A 24,292-nucleotide genomic window follows, 5' to 3' on the forward strand; every position below is an offset into this window, starting at 1 on the left:
TCTCCCCTTGGTGGTGCTACTTCCCCTTAGATAACCAAGGCTCTCATATTCTATCTATCCCCCACTCTTTAAAAACTAGTCTCAAGAAAGAATCTTATAAATGGATTATTATTGCCGTTTAAATAATTTATGACAGTTCAAAGTACTATATAAGCTAGTGTCTAGATACAGGTTTTACAGAATGATTGGTTTATGCAAATTAGGCCTAAAAGAAATTGCTCCATTTGGCACAAAGTACTTTTTTTGAGATGTAGAAAAGGATGTGTTAAAACAGAAAGCCAAGTAGGGATGAGCAAAAGCAGAGCAGCAGCTGCTCCAGGGAGAAGGCCCTTCATGTTCAGTATTGCTCAGTCAACAAGTGGTCAACAAATAGGCATGTGCATTGTTCGAGGTTCTTGGATACAATGGTGAATACTGTAAATAAAGTGACTTGTCAAAATTCTGTTCAGTTAGTGTGATGGGTAAACAATAAATAAGTACATAAATTAGAAAATATCATGTAGGGCTATTTTACACATCAAGGAAGCCCTTTCTAAGAAGGTGACATGTAAAGCTGAAGTCTGAATGACAAGGAGGAGCCAGTCATGTGAAGATCTGATGGCTCTAAGAGCACTCCAGGCTTTGGGATACCCAGTGCAAAGGTCCTGAGGTGGGATTGGGTTTGAAGCATTATGCGTGTGTGTGTGTGTGTGTGTGTGTGTGTGTGTGTGAGAGAGAGAGAGAGAGAGGGAACATGTGCAAGGGAACTAATGTGGCAGGAGTCATGTGAACAATAAGAGGATACTGGAGAAAGGCAGGGAGCTGATCATGTAGAGCTTTGTGGTTCTGGTGAAGGAGGATTGTGCCCTAAGCATAACAGGATGACATTTACAGCAATAGTTAGATGTCACAGGTGGCCAATAGATACATAAAAAAATGTTCAACATCACTCAGCATCAGGGAAATACAAACCAAAACCACAATGAGATACCACCTCACACTGGTCAGAATGGCTAAAATTAACAAGTCTGGAAACAACTAATGTAGGTGAAGATGTGCAGAAAGGGGAACCTTCTTACACTGGTGGTGGGAATGCAAGCTGGTATAGGTACTCTGGAAAATAGTGTGGAGGTTCCTCAAGAAGCTAGATAATAGAACTACCCTATGACCCAGCTATTGCACTACTGGGTATTTACTCCAAAGATATAAATGTAGTGCTCTGAAGGGGTACCTGCACCCCAATGTTCATAGCAGCAATGTCCACAATAGCCAAACTGTGGAAGGAGCTGAGATGTCCAATGATGTATGAATGGATAAAGAAGATGTGGTGTGTATAAATATAAATACACACACACATATATATACCATATATATATATATATATATATATATATATATATATATATATTAATGGACTATTATTCAGCCATCAGAAAGGATGAGATCTTACCATTTATATCGATGCAGATGGAACTGAGGATATTATGCTGAGTGAAATAAGTCAATCAGAGAAAGACAATTACATGATTTCACTCATATAAGATAATAAGAAACAGTGCAGAGGATCATAGGGGAAGGGAAGGGAAAACTGAATGAGAAGAAGTCAGAGAGGGAGATAAACCATGAAAGACTCTTAACTATTTGGAAAGAAACTGAGGGTTGCTGGAGGGGAGGTGGATTGGGGGGGAGGGGGTAACTGGGTGACAGGCATTAAAGAGGGCACATGATGTGATAAGCACTGAGTGTTATATGCAACTGATGAATTACTGAACTCTATATCTGAAACTAATGTTATATACATACAATATATATTATAATATATTAAATATATAACTATATGTTGGTTAATTGAATTTAAAATAAAAATAAAAAAGAAAGTAAAAAAAGAAAATAAATGAAATACCATGTTGTTAGAAAAAGAATAGATGTCAGCCTGTCATAATGTATGTCTCTTTCTTCTGCCATCTGAGAATTTTTTTCCCTCATTTACACATACTTCAGGTTGCAGGGAACCTTCCAGACTTGATCACAAGCCTCTGTAGTGCATTTATTAAAAACATGATTCTTAAGTCAAAGAGAAAAGGTCTAAAGGTGTAATATAGGCATCATTCCTGGCTGGGTGCTGTCCTTTTAGAAATATCAAATAATAATGGCTACAACAATTACAGAAGTTTATTGTCATCTAATATGAAAAAAAGGCTGGACATGGCATGTCCAAGGTTGGCATGAGAGTTTCACTAAGTCCTCAGAAACCAGGCTACCTCCAGATCATCAGTCAATTATTTTCAAAGTTTGATGTCTATCTTCATGGTCTAGAAAGGCTGCTAAAACTTCAATGATCACATCTTTATTCCAGGTAGCAGCTAGGCAAGAGTGGAGAAGGGAATGCTCATTCCCTTTAAGGAAATCTTGAAATTTCATGATTTCTTGAAATTTTTTGAAATTTCTCCTTTAAGAAGATCTTGAAATTTTTCCTTTATCACTATATTTTGCAAGTTTAATAATAATATGTCTTGGTATGGGTCTGCTTTCGTTGATTTTGATGGGAGTTCTTTGTGCCTCCTGGATCTGTTTTCTTCCCCAGATTAGGTAATTTTTCAGCTATTATTTCCTAAAATAAATTTTCTACCCAGGTGTCCATTAATTGATGAATGGATAAGGAATACACACACACACACACACACACACACACACACACACACACTGGAATATTATTCAGACAGAAAAAAGAATGAAACTTTGCCATTTACAATGACATGGATGGAGCTAGAGAGTGTTATGCTAAATGAAATGTCAGAGAAAGACAAATATATGATTTCACTCACATGTAGAATTTAAGAAACAAAACATACAACAAAGAAAAAAATAAGAGAGAGAGAGAGAGAAATCAAGAATGAGACTCTGGACTAAAAAGAACAAACTGATGGTTACCAAAGAGGAGGTGGGTGGGACGATGGGTGAAATAGGTGATGAGGACTAAGGAGGGCACTTGTGATGAGCACAAGGTGATGTATGGAAGTGTTGAATTACTATGTTGTACAGCTGAAACTAATATTATACTGTATGTTAACTAACTGGAATTAAAATGACTTAAAATATAATTAACATAAATAGGAAAAAAGAGATCTTGAAATTGGCATAAAAATTTTGTTTACATTTCATTTGTCAAAATTTAATCACATGGCTAAATGTAGCTTCAAGGGAGTCTGAGGAAAATATAGCCTTTCAGATAGGTGGTAATGTGCCCTAGTGAAAATCTGGGTTCCATTACAAGAAGGAGAGGAAGATTTTCAGAAAGCAGCTAGCTGTTGCTGCTACAGGGTCTTCCTTTGCATCATTTAAAAATCACTGCAGGGGCGCCCAGGTAGCTCAGTCAGTTGGGTGTGCAACTCTTGGTTTTGGCTCAGGTCATGTTCTCATGGGTCATGATCTCATGGGTCTTGAGATTGAGCCCTGCCTCAGGCTCCATGCTCAGCAGGGAGTCTGCTTGAAGATTCTCTCCCTCCTCCCTGCCCCTCACTCACACACTCTCTCTCTCTCAAATGGATAAATAAATCTTTTTTAAAAAATCACTGCATTATATTTAGTTGTACGGGCACCTTGGGCAGGCCAGGAGACACTGTTGTTCTGAAAGTTACCGACCTTGATTTCCAATGGACTGGGGAAAACTAACACCAGAGACACAGAGACTAATAGAGCATGTGTTTATTGAAGGTCCACTATGCAATCAATAAACTGTACTAGGCATATGTCCATTCAATGCAAACCAACCAGCAGACACTCAGAAATGTTGAAATGCATGAAAAAATGAGTGCTAAAAAGATGATTTCACTCTTCCTTTACAGAGATCAGACTTGACTACAGAGTCAGATATACAAGCAATAATGACACTCTAATAGTCTGAATGTTTGAATAGAAGAAAGAACAAAAAGCTCAGGGTGGGGAGCAGGGGGAGGTCACAGAAGAAGGGATTACTAATTCTTCCTGGGAAAACTGTGAGAACCTCCCTCAATTCCCTAAAATTGAAATGTGAAAAGAAGCTCAGTCCAGCTGTTCTTAATCAGGGCTGGGACTTATCAAGTGTAATGAGTGGCCTGCCCAGACAGAAGTAAACTGAGGAGATGGTTTTCTTAACTTAGTTTAAGCCACTTCTGGCATCACACTTTGGTCACACTTGTCCATCAAAGTGAACTTGGCACAGAAACATGTCTGTGGGCAACTCAGTTAGAGCAGAATGCATAGTCTTCAATGGAGAATTTTATGAAGACCACATAATAACTTGGTTCAGACTGAGCCCACACAATGGTAGAACTTCATACAGTTTCAATTAACTCCACAAAATTTTTAAAAATCTGTCTATTTATTCCACAAATCCCTGCTCTGGGCCAGGCACTGTGTAAGTCAACCAAGGAGATCCCTGAGTGTAGAGAGCTTATGTTATAGACCAGAAGACTCACAACTGAAAATCCATGACACAAACCTGTGAAAAGTGCTGTGGAGAAAGAAATCCAGGGTCCCAGGCTTGCACAGCCAAGGCACATCTAATCAGTCTATGGTGATAGTGTGGGCAAATGGCCTGTTTGAAAACTTATTTTTTAAAAATTATGGTAAAAACAATTAATATAAATTCTATGCTCTTAAAAATCTTTGAGGCTACAATACAGTTTTGTTAAAGATAGGAACGATGTTGTACAGCAGATCTCTAGAATTTATTCATCTTGCATAACTGAAACTTTAAACCTATTGGCCAACTCTCCATTTCCCCCTCCTACATAAGCCCCTGGCAACCACCATTTTATTTTCTGCTTCTATGAATCTAACTACTTTAGATACCTCCTATAAGTGGAATCATGCAGTATCTTGTCCTTCTGTGAACAGCTTATTTCACTTAGCACAATATCCTCAAGGTTTATCCATTTTGTAGCAGATTATTAGATTTCCTTTTCTTTTTCCTTAAAGGTTGAATAATACTCCATTGTGTATATATATATATATATATATATATATATATATATATAAAATATATTTTATTTGTCCATTCACCTATCTGTGGACATTCAAGTTGTTTCCATATCTTGGCTATTGTAAGGCTGCAATGAATACAAGTGCAAATATCTCTTCAAGATTCCTGATTTCAATTCTTGTGGATAAACACTCAGATGTGGGATTGCTGGGTCATATGGCATTTCAATTTTTAATTTTTTGGGAAACCTTTATACTGTTTTCAATAGTAGCTGCACCATCCTACATCCTGACCAACAGTACACAAGGGTTCCAGTTTCTCCACATCCTCATGATCACTTTTTAAACAAATAAGAGCCATCCTAACAGGTGTTTGAAGATTAATGATGTCGAGCATCTTTTCATACACTTATTTGCCATTTGTACGTTTTCTTTAGGGAAATGTCCATTTAAATCCTTTGTTCACTTAAAAAATTGGTTTATTTGGTTGTTTTGCTACCAAGTTGTAGGAATTCCTTAATCTGGATATTAATCCTTTTTCAGATACATGGTTCTCACATATTTTCTCCCATTCTGTAGGTTGTTTTTTCCACTGTTAATTATTCATTTTGCTGTGCAGAAACTTTTTAGTCTGATGCCATATCACTTGTCTATATTTGCCTTTTTTGCCAGTGCTTTTGGTGTCATATCCAAGAAATTATTGCCAAGGCCAATGTCATGAAGTTTTGCTCCTCTTCTAGGAGTTTTAAAGTTTTAGGTCTGATGTGTAAGTCTTTAATCCATTTTGAGTTCTATTTTTAAAAAATCAATTTCACAGGGGAATCATTTATATACAATTAATATGCCAATTTTAAGTGAACAACTCAATGAATTCTGACAACTCATTGTAACCAAGATATAGAATATGGTAATCACCCCTCTAAGTCAGTCTTGTGAGCCTTATAATATATTCTTTTATGTCTAGCCTCTTTCTCTCAACATGATGTTTTGAGATTCATCAATGTTGTTCCATGTATTAGTTCATCCCCCTTTACTATTGAGTAGTATTCCACTGTATGGATATTCCACATTTTGTTCATTCATCTATGGATGGGCATTTGGATCGTTTCTAGTTGTGGGCTAGTATGTGTAAAGCTGCTATGAGTATTCAGGTACAAGCCTTTGTTTGGACACATAGTTTTATTTTCATGGGGAAATACCTAGAGTGCAATTGCTGGGTCTTGGGGTAAGCATAGTGCATATTTATCAAACTATTTTACAAGATGGTTATGCCATTTTACACTCCCACCATACTGTGTGACAATTCCAGTCCATCTATTGGTTATCTATTGATGCATAAAAACTCACTACAAATGTAGAGGGTTAAAACAACGCATATTTATTATCATACAGTTGATGCAGTTCAAGAATTTTGGCATCATTTAGCTGAGTCCTTTGTTTCAGGGTCTCTTGTGAGGCTGCAATCAAGGTGTTGCCAGAGCTGTGGTTCATCAGAGGAACAACTGGGTAAGGATCCATTTCCAAATTCATGTGGCTGTTGGCAGGAATCATTTCCTTGTGGGCTGTCAGGCTTCAGCAACTGTTGGATGTTGGCCAGTGGCCACATTCAGTTCTTTGCCCCATCGGCCTCTTCATATAGCAGCTTACTTCATCAAATATAGCAAGGGAGATAGCCATTAGAGATAATTGGCTAGCAAGATAGAAGCTATAATCTATAAAGTAAACACAAAAGTGATATCACATCACTCTTGCCACGTTCCCTTGCTCACCCACATAAGTCTCACCCACATTTAAAGGGAGGGGATTATATAAGGGAATGAACATCAGGAACCAGGGATCACTGAGGGCCATGTTAGAGTCTGTCTGCCACACTCCACATCCTTGTAACATTTGGTATTATCAATCTTTTTTTTTTTTATTTTAGCCTTTCTAGTGGATGTGTACTGCTCTATCACTGTGATATATTTCCCTGATTACTGATATGTTGAACATCTTTTCATAAGCTTACTAGCTATTTGGATTTTTAAAAAAGATTTATTTATTTATTTGAGAGAGAGAGAGAGACAGAGAATGCAGGAAGTAGGGGCAGAGGAAGATGGAGTGAGAGTCTTAGGCTGACTCCACACTGAGCACAGAGCCCAGTGTGGGGCTTGATCTCATGACAAGATCATGACTTGAGCCGAAACCAAGAGTCAGGTGCTTAACCAACTATGCCACCTAGGCACCTCTGTGTATCTTTTTTATAAAATGTATATTTGTATCTTTTAATCCCACTCTTTAAAATTGAATTATTTTTATTTCTGAATTGCAGTTTTTCATTTATTTTGGATATAAGTCCTTTTTTCAGATAAAGGTTCAGATAAGATTTTATCATAATCTGCAGTTTGCCTATTTATTTTCTTACTGGTCACTTTTGATTAAAATTTTTAGATTTTGATTAAGTGTAATGTATAATTTTTCCCTTTTATAGATGTTGTTCTGTCTATGAAATCACTATCTTCTCCCAATGAGTAAGATATGCTCCAATATTTTCTTCTAAAAGCTCTATGGTTTTAGTTTTTATATTTAGGTTTGCAATACATTTTGAGTTTTATTTTGAGTTTATATGTTTATGCTGGGAGGAAGGTGATGAGCTTTCCCCTCCCTCCAATATGAATATCCAGTTGTTCTAATACTGTATGTTGAAAAAAAACTCTTTTTCCTATTGAATTATCCTGGCCCCTTTGTTAAAAATCCATTGACATGTGGGTCTATATCTACTCATTTTTTGGCTCTACTGGCCCATATAACTATTCTTGCACCAATACCCACATTGTCTTGATCACTGTACATTTTGTAAGTCTTTAAATTGGGTAATATTAAGTACTCTAACTTTTGTATTCTTTTTCAAAATTCTTGGGATAATCTAGATTCTTTGCATTTTCTATACGAATTTCAACATTACCTAATTTTTACAAAAGAAGTCTGTTGAGAATTTGATTGGATTGTTTTGAGTCTATAGATCAATTTAAGAATTGACATCTTAATAATACTGAATCTTTTCCCATGGATATGGCACAACTATCCATTCATTTGGGTGTTCTTTAATTTCTGTCAGCAACGTTTTATAGTGTACACTATATATTTCTTTAACATGTTTTACTTAAATTTATCCCTAACTATGTCTGTTTCTTGGTGATACTCTAAATGTATTGTTTTAAAATTTCAATTTTCAATTGTTTGTTGCTAGTATATGGAAATACAATTCACTTTGTTTATTGACCTGTGAATTTCATCCTTTGCTTTTGCTAAAATCAGTTATTCAGTTCTAATAGCTTTTTTCCTTTGACAGATTCTAGTGATTTTCTTTGTACACAAATATATTGTCTCCAAAAAATGAGTTATATTTCCTCCTTTCCAATCTGATATGCCTTTTGTATCTTTTTTTGCTTTGCCTTATTACGTTGACTATGACCTCCAGTATGATGTTGAATAAAAGCAGTGCACAAGGGTACACTATCAGATTTCTGAACTTAGGAGAAAAGCATACTCTTTACCCATCATTACTCTCAAGATGGTATTAGTTGTTTCAAGTTTTTCATAGGTGCATTTTATAAGGTTGAGGAAGTTCTCTTCTATTTCTACCTTGCTGAGAGACTTTTCATAAGTGGGTTTTAAATTTTGTCAACTGATTTTCCTAAATCTATTTGGTTTCATTAATTTTTTAGTTTGTTGATATAGTGAGTTACATTAATGGATTTTCCAATGTTAAATGAAACATGCATTCCTGGGATAAACCCAATTGGTCATGCATGATGTGTTATTATTTTTATATTTTGCTGGAATTGATTTTCTAAGATTCCTTAAGAATTTTTGAATCCATATTCATGAATGATGTTTGTCCGCATTTTCTTTTCTTGTAATGCCTTTGTATGGTTTTGGTATCAGGGTAATGCTGGGCTCATGAATGAGTTGGGAAGTGTGTCTTCCTCTAATTTCTGGAAAAAAAATTGGGTAGAATTGGGGTATTTCTTCCTTAAAAGTTTCAGAAAATTTTCCAGTGAAGTCATCTGTGCCTATAATTTTCTTTGAAGCAAATGCAGCAATTATGCAATTGTAATTACTTAAATACATATACAATTGTTCAGTTGTCTCTTCTGGAGACAGTTTTGATATTTGTATTTTTCAAGAAATTTGTCCATTTCATCTATGCTGTTTGAATTTATTGGCATGAAATTGCTCACATATGTCCTTATCTTTTTTTAAGAAAGGGCTTTATTGAGCTACAATTAACATGAAGTAATTGTGCATATTAAGTGTACAGTTTTTTATTTTTTTAAATATTTATTTGAGAGAGAGAGAAAGAGAAAACATGAGTGGGGTGAGAGGCAGAGGGAGAGAGAGAGAAGTAGACTCCCTGCCGAGCAGGGTGGGGTGCCACAAGGCTCCCAAAGGTACAGTTTTTAAAGTTTTGACATATGTATAGCTCTGTGATCTCTGGAGTTCTCTCTTCATACAATCTCTCTTCTCTGGCATTCTGTCCTGTAATCTCCAGCTGCTGGACCATCAGCTCTGGACCATCAGCTCTGTGTCCACCATTCAGTGAGCCACCAGGCTCCACCTGTCCTCCCTATCCCTGCACAAAGGTCTGTAGATGAGGCAGTTATGGGGTTTACCCTATTTGTTTCCTGTCTCTCAGGAAACTATTGTCCTTTGTTGCCTGCTGTCTAATGCCTTGAAGACCACTGTTTCATATATTTTACCCCAACTTTTCATGTTGTCTCATGCAGGAAGATATGTCCAGTACAGTTCCAAATCTCTGAGTACAAACATGTTTAGTGTTGTTAAATCTTCTTTAGTATTAAAGGTTATTAGGTAAAATGAGTCATTTATCCTTTTGAAATATTCCCTTTCATCATTGATTGTGTGCCTTATTCAGAAGTCTGCTTTGTATGACATTAATAGAACCACTCCAGATTTCTTATAATTAGTGTTTGCATGGTATATCTTTTTCCATCCTTTTGATCCTCTCTATTTCCACACATGTGTGCACATGTGTGTGTGTGTGTGTGTGTGTGTGTGTGTGCCTGTGTTTTATTTTGGAAACAGCTCTTGCTTTCCTATTCAGTTTCATAATTTTGCTTTTAATTGTAATATTTAGACCAGCCTTTTCCAATAGATCTTTCTCTGATGGTGCAAATGTTACAAATTATCTGTTTAATATGCTAGCCACTAATTAGGTGGCTACTGAGCACTTGAAACATTGCTGGTGTGACTGAAGAGCTAAATAGTTTATTTTAGTAAATTTTAAGCTAATTTGAAGAGCTCCATGTGGCTAGTGGTTAGTGTATTGGACAGTAAGGATTAGGCCACTTACATTTAAGGTAATTACTGATACCTAAGCTTACCATCTCATTATTCGTTTTCTATATTTTGTTTTTTTTTTCATTTCTCCTCTGTTCCTTTTTTTCTTTTCCTCCCTATTTTATATTGAATATATTTTATTATTCCTTAGTATCTCCACCATTCACTTATTAGCTATATCTTTTGTTTTAGTGTGTTAGTTTGTTCTGAAATTTATCATATTCATCTCTAATAATCAAAATGTACCTTTAGATGATATCATATTTTCTCACTCATAAGAAAAATATAAATATACCTCCATTTTTTTCCTTCCATCTTTTGTGCTACTGTTATGTATTTTATTTCGACTCATATTACAAATTCTGGTATATATTGTCATTATGTTTGCCTTAAACAATTAACTATCTTTTAAGGAGTTTGTTTTTTAAAATAATAAAAAGTATTTTATAGTTACACAGATATTTAAAAATCTGTTGCTTCTCATTTCTTTGTGTAGATCCAAGTTTCCATCTAGGATCATGCTCCTTCATCATTAACACTTCTGTCATGGTACAGGTCTGCTTGTGAAGAATTATCTTAGCTTTTATTTATCTGAAAAGACTTCAGCTTTTCTTCCTCTTAATGGTATTTACTAGGTATATAATTCTAGGATGACCCTTTTTATACTTCATCATGTTAGACATTTTGTTCCATGCCTTTTACAATTTCTTACTAGAAATTTATTGCCACTCTTTGTTTCTTTGTACTTAAAGCAACATTTTTAGTCTGGCTCGCTCTTTTTATTTAAATTCAATTGGCCAACATAAAGTACATATGTAGTTTCAGATGTAGTGTGCAATGATTTATGAGTATAACATCCAGGGCTTAAGTCCATGCACTCTGGCTCTTAAGATGATCTTTTTATGACTTAGGCTCAGGAATTTATTTTTTTAGCTTGTTTTTTTCTTTAATAGCACCTTTATTGAGATCTAATTCACATGCCATAAAATTCACATTCCATAGATTGTAGTATATCCAGAGTTGTGCATCAATCACTATTGGATTCCAGAACAATTTCAATACTCTAAAATGAAATCCCATTCCCATTGGCAGTCATTCCCATTCCCTTATCCCTCTTGGCCCTGGAAACCACTCATCTACTGTTTGTTTCTATTGATTTGCACCTATCTGGACATTGCATGTAAATGGCATAATACAATCTGAATTTTATTTTTTATGGACAAATAATATTCCATTGTATAGATATACCACATATTGTTTACCCATTCATCATTTAATGGACACTTGGGTTGCTTTTACTTGTTGGCTACTATGAATCATGCTACAATGAACATTTGTGTTGAAATTTTCAGTTATCTTAGGTATATACTTTTTTTTAAGATTTATTTATTTATTCATGAGAGACACACACAGAGAGAGGAAGAGACATGGGCAGAGGGAGAAGCAGACTCCCCATGGGGAGCCCAATAAGGGACTAAATCCCGGATCCTGGGATCACACCCTGAGCTGAAGGCAGACGCGCTCAACTACTGAGCCACCCAGGAGCCCCTAGGTATGTACTTTGGAATGAAATTGCTGGATCATATGGTAAATCTATTTTATATTTTTGAGAAATTGCTAAACTGTTCATAGCAGCTGTACCATTTCACATTCCTACCAGCAATGTGTAAGGGTTCCAATTTCTCCACGTTTGTTTATCGTCCATCTTTTCTGTTAAGGCTCAGGAATTTATATTTGGTGTGATTTGGTGTGGTTTACTTTGTGCTTATCTTTCTTAGGATTTCTGATCTTCATGGATCTCTGGGTTTATAAATTTTTTATAAAATTTGGAAAAAATTATTCCTATATATGTTTTTTTCCCCTCTTCCTCTTCCCCCTTTTCTGGGAGTTCTAATTGCATGTAAGTTAGACTGCCTGATTTGTCCTACAAGTCACTGCTATCTGGTTCACTTTTTTAAAAAATTTTATTTATTTATTCATGATAGAGAGAGTGAGAGAGACAGAGACAGAGACAGAGACACAGGCAGAGAGAGAAGCAGGCTCCATGCTGGGAACCCGGACAGAGGACTCGATCCCAGGACTCCAGGATCACGTCCTGGGCCAAAGGCAGGCGCTAAACTGCTGAGCCACCCAGGGATCCCCATCTGGTTCACTTTTTAAAGTTTTTTTAAAGTTCTCCCCTCTCTGTTCTCCATTTGGGTGGTTTATTTTGCTATGTCTTCATCTTCCAGTTCATGCATCTTTCTTCTGTAGTGCCTAGTCCATGGCTATTCCTATCTGGTGTAGGGGAGGGATTGAGCAAAGGCCAGAGATGTAAGGCAGCCAGGGGTGCTTTGGGAACTGCAGGAGTCCAGTGTGGTCTTGCCATGCTCACTTCAAGCTCAGCCTATGGAGAAAGGAAGGCCTATGTTTTGGTCCACTGCATGGATCCTTTGCAGGAAACTGAATAAGGATGTAGCTATTTTCCAACTGTGAAATCTCTCCCCAGAGGGTCAAATTCTCCTCCCTTTCATAATGCAAAGGGAGTAGTCATCTTCCCATCTCTCTCGGAGGTGCCTCCTACTCTTGTCTAATTGGAAATATCTCCAGATCCACACAATGCTGCAGCTGGCAGCCCACCAGTTCCCTCTATGCAGCAGAGCTGCTAAACTTGACTGCTGTGAATGATGAAGAAATCTGAGCTATGTGAGAGGAAAATCGGAAATGTCCCTTGCCAAAACTATTGTGCTGAAGTCTTTGGGATTTGAATGAAGTTAACTGAGTTCTGGTAATTTCGATCAATGCACTTTAAATGATAGGATCTAGAATGAGGCAAAAGACAGTGTTTTTTTTATTCAATATGCAAATCATCTGAATGTATCTTCAGATGACTCTGTACCTTTGATTAATCATTTGTAATTCTCCTCTAAGAAAATGTGGAATTGATGGAGCTGATGACTTTCCAGGAAAAGTGCCATGCTGCTACCCTGAGACCTTTCAGTACCTATATTAAATGAATGCCTATGTACAGACTTGTGTGGGAAAAATGTGATCCCATGAAGAGTGTTGTTAAAGAAGCAACAGTACCCAAACCCTCATGATTCCTGAATTTTCTGTGCTCACAGCAAACCAACAGGGAAAGAGCAACTCAGCCCAGCCCACATCCACATGGGCTCCCTAAATTAGAACTTAGAGCTAAAGCTAGAAAAGTGTGTTTATTTTATGCAACCAATCTTTTCCAGAAAACAAATTTCAGGGCACCTGGGTGGCTCAGTTGAGCATCTGCCTTTGGCTCAGGGTATGACCCTGGAGTCCTGGGATCGAGTCCCACATCAGGTTCCTTGGAGGGAGCCTGCTTCTCCCTCTGCCTATGTCTTTGTCTCTCTCTATGTTTCTCATGAATAAATAAAATCTTAAAAAATGATAATGAATTTCAATTTTGTTTTTGTAAATAGTATAATTTTCAATTAGGTGCTAGGTGAACAATATATGTTTAAGAAACTCATTCAAATTAGGACTATCATGAATAAACCATTTTAATACAACAGAAAAGGAAAACAAAATGCAATTTTTATGATCAAGCACTTGGGAAGATTAAACCAATCATGCTGATATCTATAGAAATGAATGAACAGGTGGCAGGACACTGCTGAAGGGAATCTGCCGTATAAGGTGGGACTTGAGAGCACTCTGGAGTAAGGAGACCTGGGCTCCAGACCTATTGGTTACAGGTTCAGGGGTCTTTGCACATCATTCAACATTCTAAATTTGTGGCTTCTGCCTTTGTAATACGGTTATAATAATATCTGTCTCACTAAGTGTTGAAAATATTAATATATGCAATGGTACTTTATAAGTTGTAAAACCCTATCACTACTCATGGGCCAGATTTCAAAAAAAGCAGAGACTCTTATGGGCTGCTGTCACCAGACAGGAGGTTTGTAAGTAGAAAGTCTGAAGGTCGGTTAGACCTTACAGAAGCCATGAAGAATAGAAGAGCAAGTGTTCCAGGCTAGAGGGATAGCATGACCGAGATGAACTCTGCACCACTGGAAAGCAGCCTCCTTCTCCTCTAATAATGTTTCTAGTCCCTCCTCTATCACAGCCATCCAGGGTGATCTAAACTCCAGGGATGGAAGTGACAAATTAGCTCTACAAAGGCACAGCATCTGGACCATTCCTGCCTGGGGGCAAGAAGTGGTCTCTGATTTGATTTGAAGATGGAGGTTGTATCTGGAACCAGTGGCTCTGACCACTGGGGGCACTTCTAAATCAGCATGGAACAAGAATGCCTGATCTCCATCATTGAGTTGCACTGAAGCAGACTTTCTGGGAATACAGTGGCTTGGATGGTGCTATTTTTAAACAAAATCTATAAGTAATTCTGCTGAACAACAAGTTGAGAGCTGCTGTTTAGCTTTTGATCCATGGATAGAGAAATTTTTTCTCAACAGAAACAACCTGCCATCCATTAGATTGGAAAAATTAACTCTATTTGCTAGTGGCCCCAGGAGAGGGCCAGAAGATCTGAAACCTTACCAGAGACTTCCTGCCCATGTCCTTAGAACTCCAGGCTCATCCTCCTGCCTGACTCTGACAGGTGAAGGCTTCAGCCATTCTCAGCAATGGAGAACACTTCACACAGAGAGCATGGCACCTGCCATGGCCCACAAAATTGTGCATTGCACGAGCTCTCCTGTGTAAGCCCTTTAATGTCCTCACTGTCCATACCCACCCTGCACAGCTCTCTGCACAGACCTTGCAGAATTGAGGGAGGAAACTGAAGCCATACATCCTCACACATGCCTAAGCTAATATTAGCCTTATTAACAATAAGTCACTCTTTCATCAGATCTACTATTATTTTAGAATTTTATTATCTATCTCTTCCACTGAAGGTAAGATACAAGCAAGCAAGGATCTTTTTTGTTACTCACCGCTATTTCCCCAGTGCCTAGAAATGTGCCTGGTATATTATAGGTCCTCAACATGTAGTATATGAATAATCAAATGGCCTCCCATTTCTGAGAACTTATTATGTGCTAGACCCAGTGTTATGCCTTTATGTCTATCATCACATTTAATTCACACAACAACTCCATATGGGAGGTGCTATTATACATTCCCATTTTAGAGCAGAGGAAACTGAAATTCTGAGAAGTTAAGACACCTGCTCAAAGTTACACACATAAATAAGAAGTGGAATGAGGCCTTGGATCCATGACTTTCCAGTTCCAAAGACCAAGCTTTTAAGGATTTTGTACTAATTCCTCACACTCAAGATAGTACAGGAACATGTCCTCCACAAGAACTGCTTATGAAACTGGTTTTACTTATGAAACTGGTTTTACTCTGACCCAGAGTAATAGTGTGTTAGTGGAACAATGTCCAGACAATGGTATTTCCTGGGAAGGAGAGTCAGCATTGCAATCTAAGGGGGAGTTCTATCCCTATACCTCACCTCCCAAATCCAGGATTCTTCAAGAAATCTACACAATACCAGATATGCTCATACTCTTTGGAAGATTTCTTTTTTTATTGTTACCCTACCAGCATATTGAAAAGGCCAAGGTGAGATCAAAGTGTGTCTCTCTTTGATGGTGAGACTGTGGATGACTTTTATTTTACCCTTTACATTTTTCTACAATGAATATGTGTATTAATTACGGTAAGGATTAAGCTGGTCTAACAAAGAGACTGCAAAATGCATTAGCCTACATAAATTCAAAGTTTCTTTTTCTCTTACCTACCAGTCTGAGATCACCCAGGGTCCTAGCTGGCCCTGCACTGGTCTAAGGTGTCTGCTGCTTCAGTTGTCCTTGTTGAGAGTAGCTCATCAGCACCACCTCTAGGACAAGAGGAAGAAGTAAGAGGTCATAAATGCCTCTATTTCAAGGAGGTACTTCTATCTTGGCAAAAATCCAGTTACATGGCTACATCTAGCTGCAAGGGAGGCTAGGAAACCAGTCTCTGGCTGGGCAACCATGTGTCCTCCCAACACTCACACACAGAGAGAATTCCATTATTAAAAGATAGAAAGGAAGAATGGATATTAGGGGGATAATAGTTTCTGCCATAATGTATATTTATTACTTCTGATTAAAAAATCTGCCCCCCCAAGAAATATGACTTTTTAAAATTAGTATACATCAAGATTGACTTTTTAAAAAATATGGACAGGTCCATGGGTTTAAGCACACCAATGGATTAGGGTAACCTCCACCAGAATCAAGATACAGAACAATTCCGGGGCACCTGGGTGGCTCAGTGGTTGAGCATCTGCCTTTGGCTCAGGTCGTGAGCCCGGGTTCCTGGGATCGAGTCCCACATCAGGCTCCCCAGAGGGAGCCTGCTTCTCCCTCTGTCTTTATCTCTGCCTCTCTCTCTCTAATGAATAAATAAAATCTTTAAAAAAAGATACAGAACAGTTCCATCACCCAAAAAAGCTCTCTTATACTGCTGTACCCTAAACACACCCTCTTCCTCCTCTTCATCACCTACTGATGAACATTTATTTGTTATCTCTCACTATACTTCTTTTTGAGAATCTCATATAAACAGAATCATATAGTATGTAACCTTTCCAGACTGGTTCCTTTCACTCAGCATAATGCCTTTGAGATTTATCCCATTGTTATGTGTATAATGGTTTCTTGCTAATGTATTGATATACCACTTTATTTGCCCATCTACCCACTGAAAGACATTAGATTGTTTCCAGTTTTTGGTAATTATTCATAGAACAGCTTTAAACATATGTGGACAGGGTTCTGAATGAACATAAATTTTCATTTTTCCAGAGCAAATACCTAAAAATAGGATTGCTGGGTGAGATGACACGTGTACATTTATTTTTATAAGAAACTGCCAAACTGTTCTAGAGTGACTGTACCAATTTACATTTCAACTAGCAATGTACATAGGAGTTCCATACTACTGAATCCTCACCAGGTCCTAGCACTGTTAGTATTTTTTTTTAATTTTAGCCGTTCTAATACATACATAATGATATTTCATTATAGTTTGAATTTACATATCTCTACTGTCTAATGATGTTGGACATCTTTCATGTGCTTATTTGCCATCCATATACTCTCTTCGGTGAAGGGTCTGTTTAAGTCTTTTGCCAATTTTTTCACTGGGTTGTTTGTTGAATAAGACAGTTTTTAACATATCTTGGACACAAGCCCTTTGTTAGATATGTGATTTGCAAGTGTTTCCTCCCAGTTTTCAGCTTGTGTTTTGATTCTTCAAGAATATCTTTCACAGAACCAAAGCTTTCAGTTTTGATTAAGTCCAAATTATCAATTTTTTTCTTTTATGAATTCGACTTTTGCTATAATGTCTAAGAACTCTTTGCCTAACCTCAGGTCACAAAGATGCTCTACATTTTCCTTGAAAAGTTTTATAGTTGCATATTTTCCCTTAGGATCTATGATCCATTTTGAGTTAAGTTTTGTATAAAGTGTGAGATTTAGATAGAGGTTCACTTTTTTGTGTGTATGAATGCCAATACCATTTGTTGAAAACACTATCATATCTCCACTGAATTTCTTTTGTATGTTTGGCAAAAATCAACCATTCATATTTGTTTGTGTCTATGTCTGTACTCTCTATTGTGTTCTGCTGATATATGTATCTCTCTCTCTCTGCCAATACCATATTGTTTGATTATTTTAAAATAAATCTTAAAATTGAATAGTGGGATTCTTCAAAAGCCAATATTCTTTTGAGTATTCTAGTTTCTTTGCCTTTCATATTGACTTTAGAATCAGCTTGTCAAATATCTATAAAAATTCTGCTAGGATTTTGGTTGAAACTGCATTTAATCCATAGGTCAATTCAGAGGAAAACAGCTTTTTTCCTATGTGGAATCTTCCAATCCATGAACATCGTTGGTTCCACATATATTTAGGTCTTCTTTGGTTTATTTCATCAGTATTTCAGAGTTTTAGCACATAGGCTTTATGTATATTTTGTTAGAATTGTACCTACATATTTCCTTCTAAGGGGAGTTCTTTTACATGGTACCTTTTAAAAATTATTCAATACTAATATTTAGAAATATGACAGATTTTTGTGTTTTGACTTTGTATCCTAGAATGTGACTAAACTCATTGCTATGGACTGAATTCTCTCCTTTCAAAATTCATATGTTCAAGCCCTAATCCCCCATGTGAGTGTATTAGGAGACAGGGCCTTTTAGGAGGTAATTAAGGTTAAATGAGATCATAAGAGTGGAGCCCTAAGACAGTAAGAGTGATGTCCTTATAAGAAGAGGAAGAGAAATGCATACAGGAACCTGCACACAGAGGAAAGGCCACATGAGGACATAGTGAGAAGGTCGACAATCTGCAAGCCAGAAATCAACCTTGTCAACATCTTGATCTTGGACTTCTAGCCTCCAGAATTTTGAGAAAGTAAATTCTGTTGTATAAGTCACCCAGTCCGTCATATTTTTTTTATGAAAGTACTAGTAGACTTATAAATAAGCACTCACTTATTTACAGGAGTTTTTGATAGATTACTTGGGACTTTCTATGTAGATAATCATGTAATCTGCAAATAGGGAAAGCTTTATGTCTTCCTTTCTAATATATGTGGTTTTTACTTTTATTTCTTGTCTTATTGCAGAGCCTAGAACTGCCAGTAGTAGTATTTTGAGTAAGTGTGGTGAAAGAAGACATCATTGGCTTGACCTGTTCCCAGTTTTAGGGGGAAGGCATTCAGTCTTTCCCCATTAACTATGATGTTAGTTGAAAGATTTTGCTGATGCTCTTTATCAGGTTGAAGTGATTCCCTTCTATTCCTAACCTGTTGAGAGTTTTTATCATGAGTTGGCTTTGGAGTTTGTCAAATGCTTTTCCTATTTCAAATTGCATGATTATATATTTCTTCTTAGCTTATTGATATAGCAGATAAGTTTAAATAATTTTTTGAATGATGAACTAGCTTTTTATACCTAGCTTTTATACCTGTTTGGTCATGGTGTATGATTCCTTTTATATATTCATAGATCCAATTTGGTGATATTTTGTTGAATATTTCTGCATCTAAATTCATGAGAGATATTCACCTGTAGTTTTAATTTTTTGCACTCTTTGTCTGATTTTGATATCAGGGTAAAACTGACCTCATAAAACTGGTTGGGACATTTTCCTTCCCTTTATATGTCCTGGAAGAGTTTGTGCATATTAGTGCATAATATAAACCTATATTTTTATTATAGGTTTGGTAGAATTAGCCAGTGAAACTATCTTGTTTTGGAGATTTCTTTTTTTTTTAAGATTTTATTTATTTATTCATGAGAGACACAGAGAGAGAGAGAGAGAGGCAGAGGCACAGGCAGAGGGAGAAGCAGGCTCCATGCAGGGAGCCTGACGGGGAACTTAATCCTGGGTCTCCAGGATCAGGCCCTGGACGGAAGGCGGTGCTAAACCGCTGAGCCACCTGGGCTGCCCTTGGAGATTTCTTTTGTGGAAAGTTTTTAATTATACATTTAACTGGTTTTATAGTTCCAGGACTATTCAGGTTAACTATTTCATCGTGAGTGAGTTTAGATTCTTTGTGGATTTCAAGGAATTGGCCCATTCCAACTAATTTGTTGGATTTATGTACGTGGAATTTCATAGTATTTCTCTATTATCCTTTCAATGGCTTTGGGGTCTGTGGTTGATTCTTTGTAAAACACATTCCACAAGGAACCATATTCTATCGATTCATATAATTTCTCAATTTGCTAATAATATTCTTTTATGGTCTTTGGATCCTGCACATCTTTAGGGATTATAAAATGGGTTTGTAACAGGAATGGCATCTTTAGTTTAGATATAAAATATAAGGTAATGATTGATTTATCTAGTGTGTGGGCTTTTTGCTGCTGTCAGGCCTCCATTCCTCAGCCTTCAACCAGCTAGCTCCTAGGAAAAGATGGATACAAGCTCAATCACCAATTTTTAGTTCTTCCTCCACCCTCTGTTTTAAATCTCCCCCTTCTATGACAGGAAAGAGATGAAAGCACAATACTTCCTTCTTAGAAAATCTTCAACCCTGCCTTAATATTGTTTTCAAGTCCTCAATTAGTAATTTGGAAAGAAGCTTGGGATAAATTAATAACTTGGTCATTATCTGCTATTATTCCCTCTCTGGAGTTGTTTATCAGAACTGTTCTTACAGTGAATGATTGTCTTCCTGTTACAGATCAAGAAGCTATGTTCCTTTAAAATAAGTATCTTTTATAGAAATTGTACAATATACCTGGATGTTATAGATATTATCTTTATCAGTAATAATATCAGGGTGGGGTTTATTATTTTCATTTCTTAGAAAAGAACAATAAAGCTAAGAGATGTTCAGTTCAAGAATGTTTCATGTTTCTGGTTGGCTGTCTGACCCTGAAAAGATTACTTAATTGGTAATTAAGCCTCAGTTTCTTGATCTGTAAAATGGTAATAATAATATTACTTAATTCATAGGATTGGTTGAGAATTAAATGTGTCTGGCACATACTAAGAATCCAGTAAATTTTGTCATTATCCTTCTGTTATTACTATAGAATATACTATTTTCTTTGAAACTTTTACTGAATTTGTACTAAATATTCTTTAAAATTTATAAGCATTAAATTGAAAAAATAAAGTTAATTTGTACTCAATTAAGGAAATCTTGACTAACCAGACCACACAAATTATTCCTTAAGTTAACTGTTTCTTTTTTTTTTCTGCCCTCAGATCAGGTTCATAAGAAATGAACAGGGTATATTTAAAATAACAGACTCAGTATTCTATGGAAAAACAACCACCTCTGTGCCTTCTTACATTCTTGGTCCTGGAGAGTCCCTGGCTGGTGAGAGCCATCATCATCCCAGATGGCCTTACACAGGTTCATTAAGTTTACCAAGACAGGAAAATGGGCTAATGTTTTGTGCAAAATAGGATTTCTGTTCCCATTTCTCCCCCTCTGACTTCTTTTGCCATGTGACCTTGCATTGCTTCTCAATAGAGTAGATGGAATATACTTCCACACCTACCTGGATTTGGCCATGTGACTTCCTTCAGCCAATAAATTGTGAGCAAATGTGATGCTAAGCAGAGGCTTTAAATGCCTGTGTAGTTTGGCTTGGATGCTTTGCTTCTGCCATCTGCCATCTGCCATGACAGGAATGTGCCTTGGGGAGCTGCTGGTCCTGCAATGAGAAGGCACGTGGAACAGACGTAAGCTCAAACTGGGGCTTGGGGTCAAGTCCAACTGATTCCTGCAGAGAGCCCGAGGTCAACAAGGAAAAGCAGCATTTGTTGTTACAAGCCACTAAGATCTTGAGTTTGTTATGCAGCAAAAACTGACTAATTACATATGTTTTGGTGAATTTTCAACAATAAGAATTAAAATCTATTGTGTGTGGTGATGATAGGGAGTAGGTATTTCAGACACAGCTTGTCAGGAAATCCATTTAATTAAGTAAAGGCTATAAATTTCCTCCACAGCACTCAGGTGAAAGACACATCAGAGTTCCTTACATTTTGTAAATTCACCAACTCTGCTTTAAGCCATCACTTTTACGGATGGTGGGAAATTACATCTCACTTGTATTTTGAGATCCTCGCCCTCTCTTGGGTTGCTTAGAAACATTGGCATTTACAACATCCAGAAAATTGGGGAAAGGCTTATGACTGCTGTTCCTGAATCTCTTGTCCAAGGCCAGTGGGGAGTGTTCTAGTGTTGCAACCCCATTCTCTTCCTTTGTGCTGAGTTGTTCTGGGCATCATGGCTGAGGCTCTCAAGCAGTAGAACCTAGAGAAGTAGTTCTCAAACTCCAGTGTGCACACAGATCATTTGGCAATCCTGCTAAAATATAACTTTAGATCCAGTGGGTCTGTATTTCTGATGAGCTCCCAGGTGATGTTGACATTGCTGGTCATGAACAACACGTTGAGTAGCAGGAACCCAGAGTCCAGCCTTCCACGAAGCTACCCTTCCTCATGAGCACTCTGAATAACTGCGGCTCTGGTCTTCAGCACATGTAGGCCACCTGCCCTCCCCCCTTACCAACTCCCTACCTAATCCCACCCTCCAAGGTTGAACCATTCCCTTTGCCCTCTGTCCTTCATTCACTGGAAATATCTCCTTTTCAGGTAACAAGCTTCACAGCTCTCTGAGACTAGGGTTTAGAAATTAAAGTCTGGATCCTTCTCTCCCTTGCCAAGAGCATCAAAGACCTCCAGGACTCAAAGGCCTGGCTGTTCTTCCAAAAAGGGAGTCAAAGGAGAAAATTAACTCAATTGGCACTAACAGTAATAAAACTGAATGAATATCTCAATAAACCATCCAGCTACATTGGAACAGCCCAATTCCCTGGATTGCCAACTAGAGAATATTGTCCTGGAGACAGGTCTTTGGCTCAACCTGGTAACTACACATGCCTTCTGTCAGCTCAGAATTCTTGGTCACTTCACATTCAGAGGCCTTGGAAATGCTGATTTTTAGAACTGGCAGTCAAGATAATTAGCATGTAAATCACACCAAAGGGTTATAAGCAGGGCTGATAGGAACCCAGGGCAGCCTTCCCAGTCCTGCAAGTTGATGGCCAGGAAACTGTTCTGATCGGGTTGCTTTATTTGCTAAATGTTTTGAGTTTAACAGGTTACTTGGGGAATAATTTTGCAGGCATGTATTTGTGTGCCTATTCTTATATATCTCATTTTTTTCCAGTGACCTTACAACACTTCCCAAATTTTGGTTTAAGCATCCAACTCATGCATAAGGTAAAATATCCTTCTATCAAGTCAATCTGTGACTGGTTTGCATGAGAATTCCAAGAAGCCAGCAGTCTTATTTTTTTTTTTTTTTTTTTTTGCCAGCAGCCTTATTTTACCAAAACATTAGGCAGAATTTATCCTGGTGGGATGGTGAGGCTGCTGAGTTCCAGGCCCATGGAGGAGACCCAATGGTGGTCTCTCAAAGAGGGTAGGAGGTGTTATAGAGATGTCAGGTACTACCAGGCTAACATCAAGACCCTCAAATAGCTAAGGGTGCTTTTGTCTCTTTTCTGGCCATTTCTTTTTCTTTCTTTCTGGCCTTTTCTTTTCTTTCGTCTTCTGTTGGCTCCCCTTGAGAAGCAGTTTTCAAAGACCTGAGGCAGCCTACTGAGGCTCTAGATGGGGGCTGGTGAGCTAAGTGCCACAAATCATCTGAGTAAAAGAAAGCTATTCCAGCAAGATGGACTCTTTAGTCTGGAAAGGGATGGGAAGTGAGGTGTGCAAAGCGGGAGTTGAAGATTATAGGCCCCTGGGGGCATTATGGGAATTCCATGGGCTTTGTGTAACCCCCAGTCTCAATTTGCCTGTGATGAACCCCCAAAAGGTCTTCTTGTGCCTGACAGAATGGGTGTCAGGGAAGTGAGGTATTAGGGAAAATGTCTTGCACATATCTAGGCTTGGGGAGAGGCAGAGATCCCAGGGTGTGGTGGAGAAGCTGAGAGAAGGTATGGAGGCCTGGAGCAAGAAGGAGAGGGTCACAGGAAGCTGGCTGGGCCTGACCAAGGTTTCTGGGGCTGAGCAGTAGAAAGGCCAGTGTCCCAAACCCACAGTTTCCCAGCCCAGAGTCAGCACTCACAAGAAGTTTTCATGGGCAGAAACTCACCTTCCCTGCTAGCTCTCTGCTAACCCACTTGTTTCATGTTAGTTAAGCCAGGACATGAGTCAGTGTGTTGTGGACACATGGCTGTCGGGCTGGAAGCCATTCTTTAGTACACCTTCAGTTGTGAGGGAAGAAGCCAAAGCCCACTGGTAATTCTCTTCCTTAGCATTCTAGGTACCAGGGTTTTTGAGGTGATTTAGACATGAACTTGGCCACAGAGGTTCCAGTCTAATGGCCTAGTTCATGTGACTTACTCCAAGTCACACAGTAGTTAGTGACAAGGGTTAACCCAGAAGATCTGGCCTCAGTCTCATAACTTTTCCGTCCCTTACACTTCTACCTCTAAAGAGTATCTGTTCCATCACTCTAAGTACATTCTCTCTGTTTTAGTAGG

General features: G+C 37.8%; 1 long non-coding RNA gene across 5 annotated transcripts in view; it reads right to left on the minus strand.

Moving 5' to 3' along the window:
- LOC111097706 overlaps positions 1-24,292 on the minus strand; it is a 158,503-nt gene that overhangs the window by 31,004 nt on the left and 103,207 nt on the right. For 3 of the 5 annotated variants that reach the window (XR_005365766.1, XR_005365770.1, XR_005365767.1), the window contains exons 2-3: positions 21,293-21,448; positions 16,014-16,111 (exon numbers count right to left, since the gene is read on the minus strand). This is a non-coding gene — a long non-coding RNA (uncharacterized LOC111097706). Of the gene's footprint in view, positions 1-6,051; positions 6,588-16,009; positions 16,112-21,292; positions 21,449-24,292 lie in introns of those variants that run through there. The other 2 variants (XR_005365769.1, XR_005365768.1) reach the window with 2 other exon arrangements.

Source organism: Canis lupus, chromosome 10 (genome assembly GCF_011100685.1).
Source record: "Canis lupus familiaris isolate Mischka breed German Shepherd chromosome 10, alternate assembly UU_Cfam_GSD_1.0, whole genome shotgun sequence".
In the NCBI taxonomy this organism is placed as follows: Eukaryota; Metazoa; Chordata; class Mammalia; order Carnivora; family Canidae; genus Canis; species Canis lupus.